This window comes from Canis aureus, chromosome 5 (genome assembly GCF_053574225.1).
Source record: "Canis aureus isolate CA01 chromosome 5, VMU_Caureus_v.1.0, whole genome shotgun sequence".
Lineage (NCBI taxonomy): Eukaryota > Metazoa > Chordata > Mammalia > Carnivora > Canidae > Canis > Canis aureus.
Genome location: NC_135615.1, coordinates 45,531,237 through 45,543,721, shown reverse-complemented (window position 1 = coordinate 45,543,721; position 12,485 = coordinate 45,531,237). Strand labels below are relative to the sequence as shown.

At 40.3% G+C, this 12,485-nt stretch overlaps 1 long non-coding RNA gene across 3 annotated transcripts in view; it reads right to left on the bottom strand.

Annotated features, from left to right (window-relative positions):
• LOC144314114 (uncharacterized) overlaps positions 1-12,485 on the bottom strand; it is a 445,307-nt gene that overhangs the window by 140,816 nt on the left and 292,006 nt on the right. The window lies entirely within an intron of this gene.

Sequence of the window (12,485 nt, the reverse complement as noted above, 5' to 3'; positions counted from 1 at the left end):
TTCACAAGATATCATGTTAATAACATTTATTGCTAAGACTTTTCAGCATAATAGAAAGTGTACAACCAAAGATGTAAATAAAACCACTCCACTCTTATATTTGAATTGGAAATAATAGTACTCACTATTTACTTTACTTTTGCACACACACACACGCACACACACGCACACACACACACACACTGTCTTTCTATTTCTCCTTACCGCTCATCATCCATTCTCTTCACTTTTATCATTTCTTTGCAACTTTACTCCCAACCACTGTGTCCAGTTCTGTCTCCTCTATATTCTGGAATCCAAATTCCAACCCTGTATTTTCAATAGTACATCCTTCCAATGTGGACCTCTCAATAATTCACCCCATCTGTGTAAGGACGTGCCCCAACACAAAGAATCAAAAACTTAGACTTAACCATCCTCCACTTGTTTCTTCATTTTCTCAACCAAATCCTATGGATGTTTTTCACTTGAAATGTCTTTATATTTTTGTCTTCCCTTTGCATTCTCATTGCTACAGCCTACATCCGGGTTTTAATTGCCTCTCACATCACATTACTGAAAAAGCTGAAAATAAGCCTCTTAATTAGCTGTCCTGAAGCCATTCTTTCTACTTCTCATCCCAACCTGCACAGCACAGCAGTACTCATATTCGTGAAACATCCCTTATATTAGGTCATGTCCCCAACAAAAACTTTTTTTTAAGATTTTATTTATTTATCCGAGAGAGAGGCAGAGACACAGGCAGAGGTAGAAGCAGGCTCCAGGCAGGGAGCCCGACGTGGGACTCGATCCCGGGTCTCCAGGATCACACCCTGGGCCGAAGGCGGCGCTAACCCGCTGAGCCACCCGGGCTGCCCCAACCAAAACTTTTTTTTTTTTTAATTTTTATTGTTATTTATTTATGATAGTCACAGAGAGAGAGAGAGGCAGAGACACAGGCAGAGGGAGAAGCAGGCTCCATGCACCGGGAGCCCGACGTAGGACTCGATCCCGGGTCTCCAGGATCGCGCCCTGGGCCAAAGGCAGGCGCCAAACCGCTGCGCCACCCAGGGATCCCCCCAACCAAAACTTTTAAGGTCTCCTATTTCCTACCACATCAAAAGGTCTATTGCCTAGTTTTCAAATCCCTCTGTTAAAATGCAACAACTTTCTGCTGTCCCAAATATGACCTCACCTTTCCACCTCGAGCATTTTCCCTTCCACTCATTCCCATCTCTGTGCCTTTGTTTCTCTTAGTTTCCTTTTTTTTTTAATCTATTTTTTATTGGTGTTCAATTTACCAACATACAGAACAACCTCCAGTGCCCATCACCCAATCACTCCCACCCCCCGCCCTCCTCCCCTTCTACCACCCCTAGTTCGTTTCCCAGAGTTAGCAGTCTTTACGTTCTGTCTCCCTTTCTGATATTTCCTACACATTTCTTCTCTTGCCCTTATATTCCCTTTCACTATTATTTATATTCCCCACATGAATGAGAACATATAATGTTTGTCCTTCTCCGACTGACTAACTTTACTCAGCATAATACCCTCTAGTTCCATCCACGTTGAAGCAAATGGTGGGTATTTGTCGTTTCTAATGGCTGAGGAATATTCCATTATATACATAAACCACATCTTCTTTATCCACTCATCTTTCGATGGACACCGAGGCTCCTTCCACAGTTTGGCTATTGTAGCCATTGCTGCTATAAACATCGGGGTGCAGGTGTCTCCGCGTTTCATTGCATCTGTATCTTTGGGGCAAATCCCCAACAGTGCAATTGCTGGGTCATAGGGCAGGTCTATTTTTAACTCTTTGAGGAACCTCCACACAGTTTTCCAGAGTGGCTGCACCAGTTCACATTCCCACCAACAGTGGAAGAGGGTTCCCTTTTCTCCGCATCCTCTCCAACATTTGTGGTTTCCTGCCTTGTTAATTTGCCCCATTCTCACTGGTGTGAGGTGGTATCTCATTGTGGTTTTGATTTGTATTTCCCTGATGGCAAGTGATGCGGAGCATTTTCTCATGTGCTTGTTGGCCATGTCTATGTCTTCCTCTGTGAGATTTCTGTTCATGTCTTTTGCCCATTTCATGATTGGATTGTTGGTTTCTTTGGTGTTGAGTTTAATAAGTTCTTTATAGATCTTGGAAACTAGCCCTTTATCTGATATGTCATTTGCAAATATCTTCTCCCATTCTGTAGGTTGTCTTTTAGTTTTGTTGACTGTATCTTTTGCTGTGCAAAAGCTTCTTATCTTGATGAAGTCCCAATAGTTCATTTTTGCTTTTGTTTCTTTTGCCTTCGTGGATGTATCTTGCAAGAAGTTACTGTGGCCGAGTTCAAAAAGGGTGTTGCCTGTGTTCTTCTGATTTTGATGGAATCTTGTCTCACATTTAGATCTTTCATCCATTTTGAGTTTATCTTTGTGTATGGTGCAAGAGAGTGGTCTAGTTTCATTCTTCTGCATGTGGATGTCCAATTTTCCCAGCACCATTTATTGAAGAGACTGTCTTTCTTCCAATGGATAGTCTTTCCTCCTTTATCGAATATTGTTGACCATAAAGTTCAGGGTCCACTTATGGGTTCTCTATTCTGTTCCATTGATCTATGTGTCTGTTTTTGTGCCAGTACCACACTGTCTTGATGACCACAGCTTTGTAGTACAACCTGAAATCTGGCATTGTGATGCCCCCAGATATGGTTTTCTTTTTTAAAATTCCCCTGGCTATTCGGGGTCTTTTCTGATTCCACACAAATATTAAAATAATTTGTCCTAACTCTCTGAAGAAAGTCCATGGTATTTTGATAGGGATTGCATTAAACGTGTATATTGCCCTGGGTAACATTGACATTTTCACAATATTAATTCTGCCAATCCATGAGCATGGAATATTTTTCCATCTCTTTATGTCTTCCTCAATTTCTTTCAGAAGTGTTCTATAGTTTTGAGGGTATAGATCCTTTACATCTTTGGTTAGGTTTATTCCTAGGTATCTTATGCTTTTGGGTGCAATTGTGAATGGGATTGACTCCTTAATTTCTCTTTCTTCAGTCTCATTGTTAGTGTATAGAAATGCCACTGATTTCTGGGCATTGATTTTGTATCCTGCCACGCTACCGAATTGCTGTATGAGTTCTAGCAATATTGGGGTGGAGGCTTTTGGGTTTTCTATGTAGAGTATCATGTCATCGGCGAAGAGGGAGAGTTTGACTTCTTCTTTGCCAATTTGAATGCCTTTAATGTCTTTTTGTTGTCTGATTGCTGAGGCTAGGACTTCCAGTACTATATTGAATAGCAGTGGTGAGAGTGGACATCCCTGTCTTGTTCCTGATCTTAGGGGAAAGGCTCCCAGTGCTTCCCCATTGAGAATGATATTTGCTGTAGGCTTTTCATAGATGGCTTTTAAGATGTTGAGGAATGTTCCCTCAATCCCTACACTCTGAAGAGTTTTGATCAGAAATGGATGCTGTATTTTGTCAAATGCTTTCTCTGCATCTAATGAGAGGATCATATGGTTCTTGGTTTTTCTCTTGCTGATATGATGAATCACATTGATTGTTTTACGGATGTTGAACCAGCCTTGTGTCCCGGGGATAAATAGTGAAGCTTGCAAAATCCAAAGATAAGGAGAAGATCCTTAAAGCAGCAAGAGACAAGAAATCCCTGACTTTTATGGGGAGGAGTATTAGGGTAACAGCAGACCTCTCCACAGAGACCTGGCAGGCCAGAAAGGGCTGGCAGGATATATTCAGGGTCCTAAATGAGAAGAACATGCAACCAAGAATACTTTATCCAGCAAGGCTCTCATTCAAAATGGAAGGAGAGATAAAGAGCTTCCAAGACAGGCAGCAACTGAAAGAATATGTGACCTCCAAACCAGCTCTGCAAGAAATTTTAAGGGGGACTCTTAAACTTCCCCTTTAAGAAGAAGTTCAGTGGAACAATCCACAAAAACAAGGACTGAATAGATATCATGATGACACTAAACTCCTATCTCTCAATATTAACTCTGAACGTGAACGGACTTAATGACCCCATCAAAAGGCGCAGGGTTTCAGACTGGATAAAAAAGCAGGACACATCTATTTGCTGTCTACAAGAGACTCATTTTAGACAGAAGAACACCTACAGCCTGAAAATAAAAGGTTGGAGAACCATTTACCATTCAAATGGTCCTCAAAAGAAAGCAGGGATAGCCATCCTTATATCAGATAAACTAAAATTTACCCCGAAGACTGTAGTGAGAGATGAAGAGGGACACTATATCATACTTAAAGGATCTATCCAACAAGAGAACTTAACAATCCTCAATATATATGCCCCGAATGTGGGAGCTGCCAAATATATAAATCAATTATTAACCAAAGTGAAGAAATACTTAGATAATAATACACTTATACTTGGTGACTTCAATCTAGCTCTTTCTATACTCGATAGGTCTTCTAAGCACAACATCTCCAAAGAAACGAGAGCTTTAAATGATACACTGGACCAGATGGATTTCACAGATATCTACAAAACTTTACATCCAAACTCAACTGAATACACATTCTTCTCAAGTGCACATGGAACTTTCTCCAGAATAGACCACATACTGGGTCACAAATCGGGTCTGAACCGATACCAAAAGATTGGGATCGTCCCCTGCATATTCTCAGACCATAATGCCTTGAAATGAGAACTACATCACAACAAGAAGTTTGGAAGGACCTCAAACACATGGAGGTTAAGGACCATCCTGCTAAAAGATGAAAGGGTCAACCAGGAAATTAAGGAAGAATTAAAAAGATTCATGGAAACTAATGAGAATGAAGATACAACGTTCAAAATCTTTGGGATGCAGCAAAAGCAGTCCTAAGGGGGAAATACATCGCAATACAAGCATCCATTCAAAAACTGGAAAGAACTCAAATACAGAAGCTAACCTTACACATAAAGGAGCTAGAGAAAAAACAGCAAACAGATCCTACACCCAGGAGAAGAAGAGAGTTAATAAAGATTCGAGCAGAACTCAACGAAATCGAGACCAGAAGAACTGTGGAACAGATCAACAGAACCAGGAGTTGGTTCTTCGAAAGAATTAATAAGATAGATAAACCATTAGCCAGCCCTATTAAAAAGAAGAGAGAGAAGACTCAAATTAATAAAATCATGAATGAAAAAGGAGAGATCACTACCAACACCAAGGAAATACAAACGATTTTAAAAACATATTATGAACAGCTATACGCCAATAAATTAGGCAATCTAGAAGAAATGGACGCATTCCTGGAAAGCCACAAACTACCAAAACTGGAACAGGAAGAAATAGAAAACCTGAACAGGCCAATAACCAGGGAGGAAATTGAAGCAGTCATCAAAAACCTCCCAAGACACAAGCGTCCAGGGCCAGATGGCTTCCCAGGGGAATTCTATCAAATGTTTAAAGAAGAAACCATACCTATTCTCCTAAAGCTGTTTGGAAAGATGGAAAGAGATGGAGTACTTCCAAATTCGTTCTATGAGGCCAGCATCACCTTAATTCCAAAACCAGACAAAGACCCCACCAAAAAGGAGAATTACAGACCAATATCGCTGACGAACATGGATGCAAAAATTCTCAACAAGATACTGGCCAATAGGATCCAACAATACATTAAGAAAATTATTCACCATGACCAAGTAGGATCTCTTAGTTTCTTAACCTGCAATACCCTTCCCTTTCCTCACCATCTATTCTTCAACTCTTGCGCATCATTGAAGGTCTAAGTTTACATCCAGAATTAAGGTTTCCCTGCATTATACCTGCTCCCACTTATCTACCCCTCTATAAAATCCTACAGCATTTATAGTTTGTACAACCAATTTCAGGTTTTAATATAGAGACAACTATAATTTTTGTAAATCCTTAATTTTATATTTGTATTGTCAATCTCAAACTATAATAGTACATGAGTATCCAGATTGAGAAGCCTAAGAGAAATACCCCCACCCCACCCCCCAAAAAAAGGCTTTGAAAGGGGAAGTTACAAAGCATCAGAGGTTGAGTTTTCTTAAGCTTTTAATAAGCAGCCTTTTTAAAAAAAATATTTTATTTATTTTATCATGAGAGACACACAGAGAGATCAAGAGACATAGGCAGAGAGAGATGCAGGCTCTAGGCAGGAAGCTCGATGTGGGACTCGATCCCAGACCTCTGGGATCACGCCCTGGGCCAAAGGCAGACGTTCAACCACTGAGCCACCCAGGTGTCCCTAATAAGCAGCCTTTTAATTGCAAGTAAAAGAGTAAAGAAATCTAACTCAAACTGGCCTTCGGAAAAAAAAATGAACAAATACTATTTTGTGTCACTAGGAAATCCAAAGGATCATCTAGATGTGGGGGCTCTCCTTATGCCATCAAAACTTTCTCTTATCTTGTGATTCCATTTATCTCTGAGTCTGGGGTTCATTTCCAGACAGATTTTCCTTACATCCCAGGAAAGATAATCACTGGCAGCACAAGTCTGTCCATGGGCTTATGATAGGCCAAATAGAAGAAAGATCTCTTCCAGTGCCCGCACAGCAGGGAAGACTTTTATCAGCTGTGCTTGCACACAACGCCCACTTCTGGACCAACCACTGGGCCAGTGTGCTGAGTTCTGTGATTACCCAGCAAGGACCATGTGTCCATAGAGCAGATATTTAAAGATCAGCAATGAGAGAGGAGAAAGCTTTTGTTGGCTTCAACCACATGGCAGACATCAATTGCATCTGTTAATTGGACTGGTCACTTCCAAACTCATAAAACAACTGCCCTTATAATTTATGAAACAACTTCTGTGTAGGATATCACTGTGGTCTCTTTTCTCTATCTTTATGCCAATTTTCATATAACATACAAAGAGAAAAGGAGATGGAAACAGAATCTAGGCTCGACACATGAGTTTGCTGGCTTCTACCATTGAACTATCATGATTTTGAGGGTAAGTGGGAAGTGAGAACATTATCCTGTCACTATGTAAGCAGCCTCCTCACCTGGAGTATTTGCCTTCCAAAGTGATGTGTCACTAATCACAGGAATGTGAAGGGTATCATTTGCATTTCTGTGCATGTGCCTCATAAATTCATTTACCTTGGTTCTGGATATTTTTCCTCAGTTTTAAATCTCCTTTTAGCTTACTCAGTGCCTTTTACTTAGGAAACTGAAAAAGAAACCACTTAAGAACCTATTAGGTATTAATATTAAGGCATTGCAGTAGAAACAGAGTGTTAAAGGAATGGTTTGAAATGAAAGTATGAATTCCAAAATTGTAATTTCAGGTATTTTTTCTCTACAATGTGGGATAGGCCTGTTTCTTCATGTGAAAAGCAAATACAACAACGTTAGCCAAATGTTTTAATAATTAAAAAAAAAAGATGAATAGGTGTAACTTGTGACATAATACACACTAGAAATGCTTGAATGTAATTAGAATCTTGAACAAATTTCATGTTTTATGTAGCTTTTCAAAAGTTAAATGACCAATCTGCGTTTAGTTCATGTTTTTCTCAACCTAGTATACAAATGAAGATTGCCTTAGAATTGAGCCTCTGATTGTGGCTGATAAGTAGAATAAATAAAAATACATCCCCCAAAAGGTACACTTGTGAAACTCCAGAGGAATCCTCCCTAATAAAAACAATGAAACCCAGAAGTTATCCTGCCAAAATTTAAACCCACAGTTTTTAGGACTGAGTTCATTTTCTTCAGGGCTTCTCTTGCACCAAGCAATATACTTCCTATTTATGGTTTGATCTTTAAAAATATTTCCATATTAAAATATCTAGATCTAATTTGACTTCCTGTTAAAATGCAAGTATTACTCACAGCTCTGTTAATGGCTCCTTCCTCTGTTCTTATCACATGCCTAAGACACAATGAGTCTCATGTTTTGTTCATCTAAACTTAACTTTCCATCCATCAGATTAAGGAGTTCTCTCAGCCACAGAGTCTATGTGTTTTATTGAGGTCTGAGCACTTGCTCCTGTTGACATGGCCCAATACAATGCAAGGAAGCCATGGCATAGAAGAGAATGTGTACCTTTCAGTTTGAGGTTCAAGGGTCATCAGGGACCAGAATCACTTTCCCATGACCTTGTGACTTTAGAGAATTAAGCCCTATTTGCCACACAGAGGGGGTATCTGGCCTTAGGATACTCAGTTTCCTTTCTATGTTTAGATTAAGTTATAAACTCAAATCTCAATCAGAAACATTGCCCTTGGATCTTGGAAAGGTTGGGGTGAGTAGTATATATGGAAGGAGGACACAAAGTTTCACTCTTCTATTCAAAATGATGATGGTATGGGACCTTTCACAAATAAAATTGAGTGAACTGCATACAAAAATAGTACAGTGAGAAATGGATGCCTTACTCTATAGAATTCAGCATGACATTCTATTAGCAAACAGCATACAAAAAAAAATGTATACAGTGGACCTTTAAGGATTTAAAGGGTTAAGAGGGAAGAAAACGTAATATTAATACAAATACCCCTGTTCTTCTACTCCAACCAGTAATCTATTATTTAAAAAGAAAAAAAATAAGTTGACTTTGGCTTCTGTATTCAATCCAAACACACTTACTCTATCACATAGCTGGCAAGTTACTAGACTCCATCCTCCCCCCCAAAAAAAATCAATTTGAGTAAAAGTTAACTGGATAGGAAGTTTTGAAGAGATAAATTTCGAGGGCTGACAAGTGAATAGCCTTGGACAATAGAAAACTGTTATTTAGATTTTAGCCATCTGGCACGTAAGCATTTAAGATTCATTTTCTCCCTTTTTTTAAAATGGTGTGTCTAGCCAGCTATCAGATAGAACTGTTTTAAGGATGTTATCTTGCTTCTCCAGCACTGTGACTCCTTGTCTAATTTCTGCTTCTCTGCACACCAACAGACTGAGGCTTTGTCATTACCCTCGTTCTCCTCCAAACAAAGCCAACCACTCTCTGCTAGGCATTCGGTTAACACATTATGAACACATAATAAGATGTTCACTCTGCACAGATGTATAAGGCCTAAAAATAGCATTTTCATAACATCTTCTAGTTCAACTATTTTAAGGCGGCTGTACTCCCATATCACAAAGCCCTGCTATTTATACAGCCCCACGTATGGAAGACTCATCCCTCCCGTGAGATGGCAGCCCGATGTGCGCAGAAGACAAAATTACGGTCCCTAAACTTGAATCATCCTGGCTTGCCTATATTCCTTGAATGTGAGCCAAGTTTATTAATAATTTTTAAGTCAGAAAGAACACAGAGCAATTTTAATTTGACAGAAAGGACATAGGAAACAATGTAAACAAGAAACGTGGCCAATCTCAACCCAGAAGGTGACCGTCCTGGGCCAAAGCAGCCACGGAACAGGGCAGACGGCAGGGGATATGCCAGGCTGGGCCCCAGCTGACGTGTGGGCATGACCGTGCTCCTTAGCCATGGCTCATTATTCACCAAGGGACCATAGAACAGAGCAAATGGACATCTTTACTGGCATCTGGAGAAAAAATACCCTCTACAATTATTTCAAAGCGTTTTGAAGGAATATGATGAAGAAAATGCATTTACTTGACTTTCTGGACTGTAGGAAGAATTCCTCTTCCAAATGAATTTGGTGTAATACCCTACTCCAAACAGTTTAAAGCCCCTGGAATTGCCAGTGAAGGTTATTTTTGGTAGCCCAGAACTTTCTGTCGCAGAATAGGGAGACAATATTATCCCAATTTGCCAAAGCAGAGAACAAAGTGTCTGTAGAGTGAAGTCCCTGGTTTAGATTTATTTAGACAAAGGACTTTAAGGAGAATGACTGCTCTTTAAAGTATACCTCTGGCTGAGTACCAAGGGTAGGATTTGGGAGTGCGATCTGGCTAGGAGTCCAGATCTTACCTACTAGACACCTGGCCTCTATTTCCACACCTGACCTCTCGGAGGACACAGAAGGGAAAGCCTGAGCAAAGATGGCTCATAAATTTCCCCCTTTACCTGGTCCCCAAACACTTCTCACAATCTTTGTGAGCCCAAAGCCTTACAACAGGGAACAAATTAGAGCCAGGCCTCTCGGTCCTATGGGAAATTTACTCCACTGTCCATGATATAGCTACAGAGGATTTCTAGCTCTAGGTTTTGTGTTCAACTTAATCCCTATTCTTTAAACCATGTGGCTTCACTGGCAAAAGCAAAGATAAAAATCTCCATCACCTGTTACTTAAGCAGGAGAAAACTTACTACTTGTACCTGAAAGGGCACTTGTTGCACAGGAGTAGGTGTCAGCCAGGAAAGACCCCAGAGTGTGGGGCCCGCCTTCTTCCACCTTCTCCTCTCCGTGCACACAGAGCCACTCACCACCCATTCCCCCCTGTTCCCCATCCCTCACCCCCTGACTTGCAGCTACTCTGATAATGAGCAGGTGATCTGATAAAGAGAAGACAGATCTGTAGTTCAAGACCCAGGGGCTCCAACTCTTTCTTTGTTTAGGACACTGGCATGGCTAGGAAATACTGGAAGACTGCCACTGAAGAGGGCATCAGAACCTCGTTCCACTGCTCAGTCAAAGTATGTGCTAGATTCAAATTATTCCCACAGCTGCTGGCAAGGAGGATGTGTGGCACTGCCCTGCTGGCTGGACTTGAGGAAGCAGGGAAGTCAGTGAGTCTGCCTTTGTGACAATGTTCCATATCAGAAGCTGATATGTTGCTGTGGCTTCTTTTGTTTGTTTGTTTTCCTTTCACCAAGACGTTTCCTATCTCTTTAGACAGAGAACTTGGTTACAAAGACCATTTATTAGATTCCAGGACAATATGGACAAGTCACTATAAGCTATCAGAATGATAGAATATGCCATGTATACACTTGTGTGTGTGTGCATAAACAGTTCCCTTCCCGCTTATGTGTTATGTGTTCTTTCACAAGGTAAATACGGAGATTAAACACCTTTTATCCTCAGTGACACATCATTTTTGGGGAGTCATGTAAAGCAAAAATGTGGCCAGAGAATGGGTGCCATTCTGCTCTGTAAAAACTGACTAGAACAGGCTAAAAGGAAAACAGAGCTCCACATTCATTCATTGCCTTTTGCAACTTTGAATTACTCAAGTTCGCCTGGCCCCTGATGAGTCACCAGCTGAACTCCAGGAGCAGTAACACAGCAGGGCCTTTCCAGGCGGTTCCAGGGTGGGTCATGCAGAGGTCAGCAGACTGGCAAAAGTCACACTCTCCTTCCCCGGGTGGCCCTTAAAAATACCTTGGAAATGTCTGTCTGGAATGATCAAGGTCATTCTGATACCTTATAAAAAAAGAACAACTTCCATTTACCTCAAATGATGAACAGTCTGTAATAGATACAGACAAGGAATAAGGGCGCCATATGCAAACACTGATTATTAGATCTCTAAAATAGGAAGCATTATATGCTACGTGTCCTGCCTTGAGGAAGGCAGGAATTCACTTCCACACTACCTCTCATCTTAGGCAAGACACTTGGTCTCTAAGTGGCTCCTTTTTTCTTCTCAAGGCGCAGGAATGCTGATTTTCTATTCTTCCAATGATAAAGTCATCATGTTGTATCTCTGAGCTCAGACCCCACTGAGTGCAGAACAGCACTGCAATTATGCCGTTCAGGACAGACATTTGTCTGTTTTCTAATGCACACAGGGAAAGAGTTTGCAAACACACTTAGTAACATAATCTAGATCTCAGAATTTTGCCTCTACCGGCTGGAAAATTGCCTTCTGCAACTGATGCTCACTCTCCTTGTGTTCCCAGGAGATCATGGAAAACAGCTGGTCATTACACAGAACCAAAACAATTTCTGGATTGGTGTCACAACCAGTTCAAGTGTGAAAAAATTTAATCAACTGTTTTATCACCAGTAATCTTTCACAATTATTTGACAAAAATTTTTTCCTGATTTATTTTCCTACTAAAGATTATACTGCACTCACCATTGACTCAATCCAGATAATTGAACCAAAACCTAAATTTTGCTTAGTTTTACATAAGCAAATGTGGAGAATTTATTGTTGATATTACTATTATTATTATTATTATTTAGACCAAATATTTGAATCATTATGACTCAGTCTCAGACACTCCTATCCCTAATTCTGGAATTAGGGGGATTCCTAATAATAAATTAGGGATTATTTAATTTTTCTAAATAGTCACCTTAATAAATAAAATGCTTTAGAGTTTTCAACCTAAATCTTTGACAAGAACAATAACAATGGTAAAACACATAGCTACTCTTCTGAGTTTTACTGTCATTTTTCTTCAACCTCTTCCCAAGACCCCTTACCTAAGCTTTCCCTGATGCAAGTAGTATGACCTTCTGAGTTATCTCTTAAGAAGGGAATGCTTTCTTTTTTTTAAGATTTACTTGTTCATTTGAGAGAGAGAGAGAGACAAGCATGAGTGAAGGGACAGAGGGAGAAAGAGGGAGAGGGAGAGGGAGATTCCCAAGCAGACTTGGCACTGCTTGCAGAACCCAACTCGGGGCTTGCCACG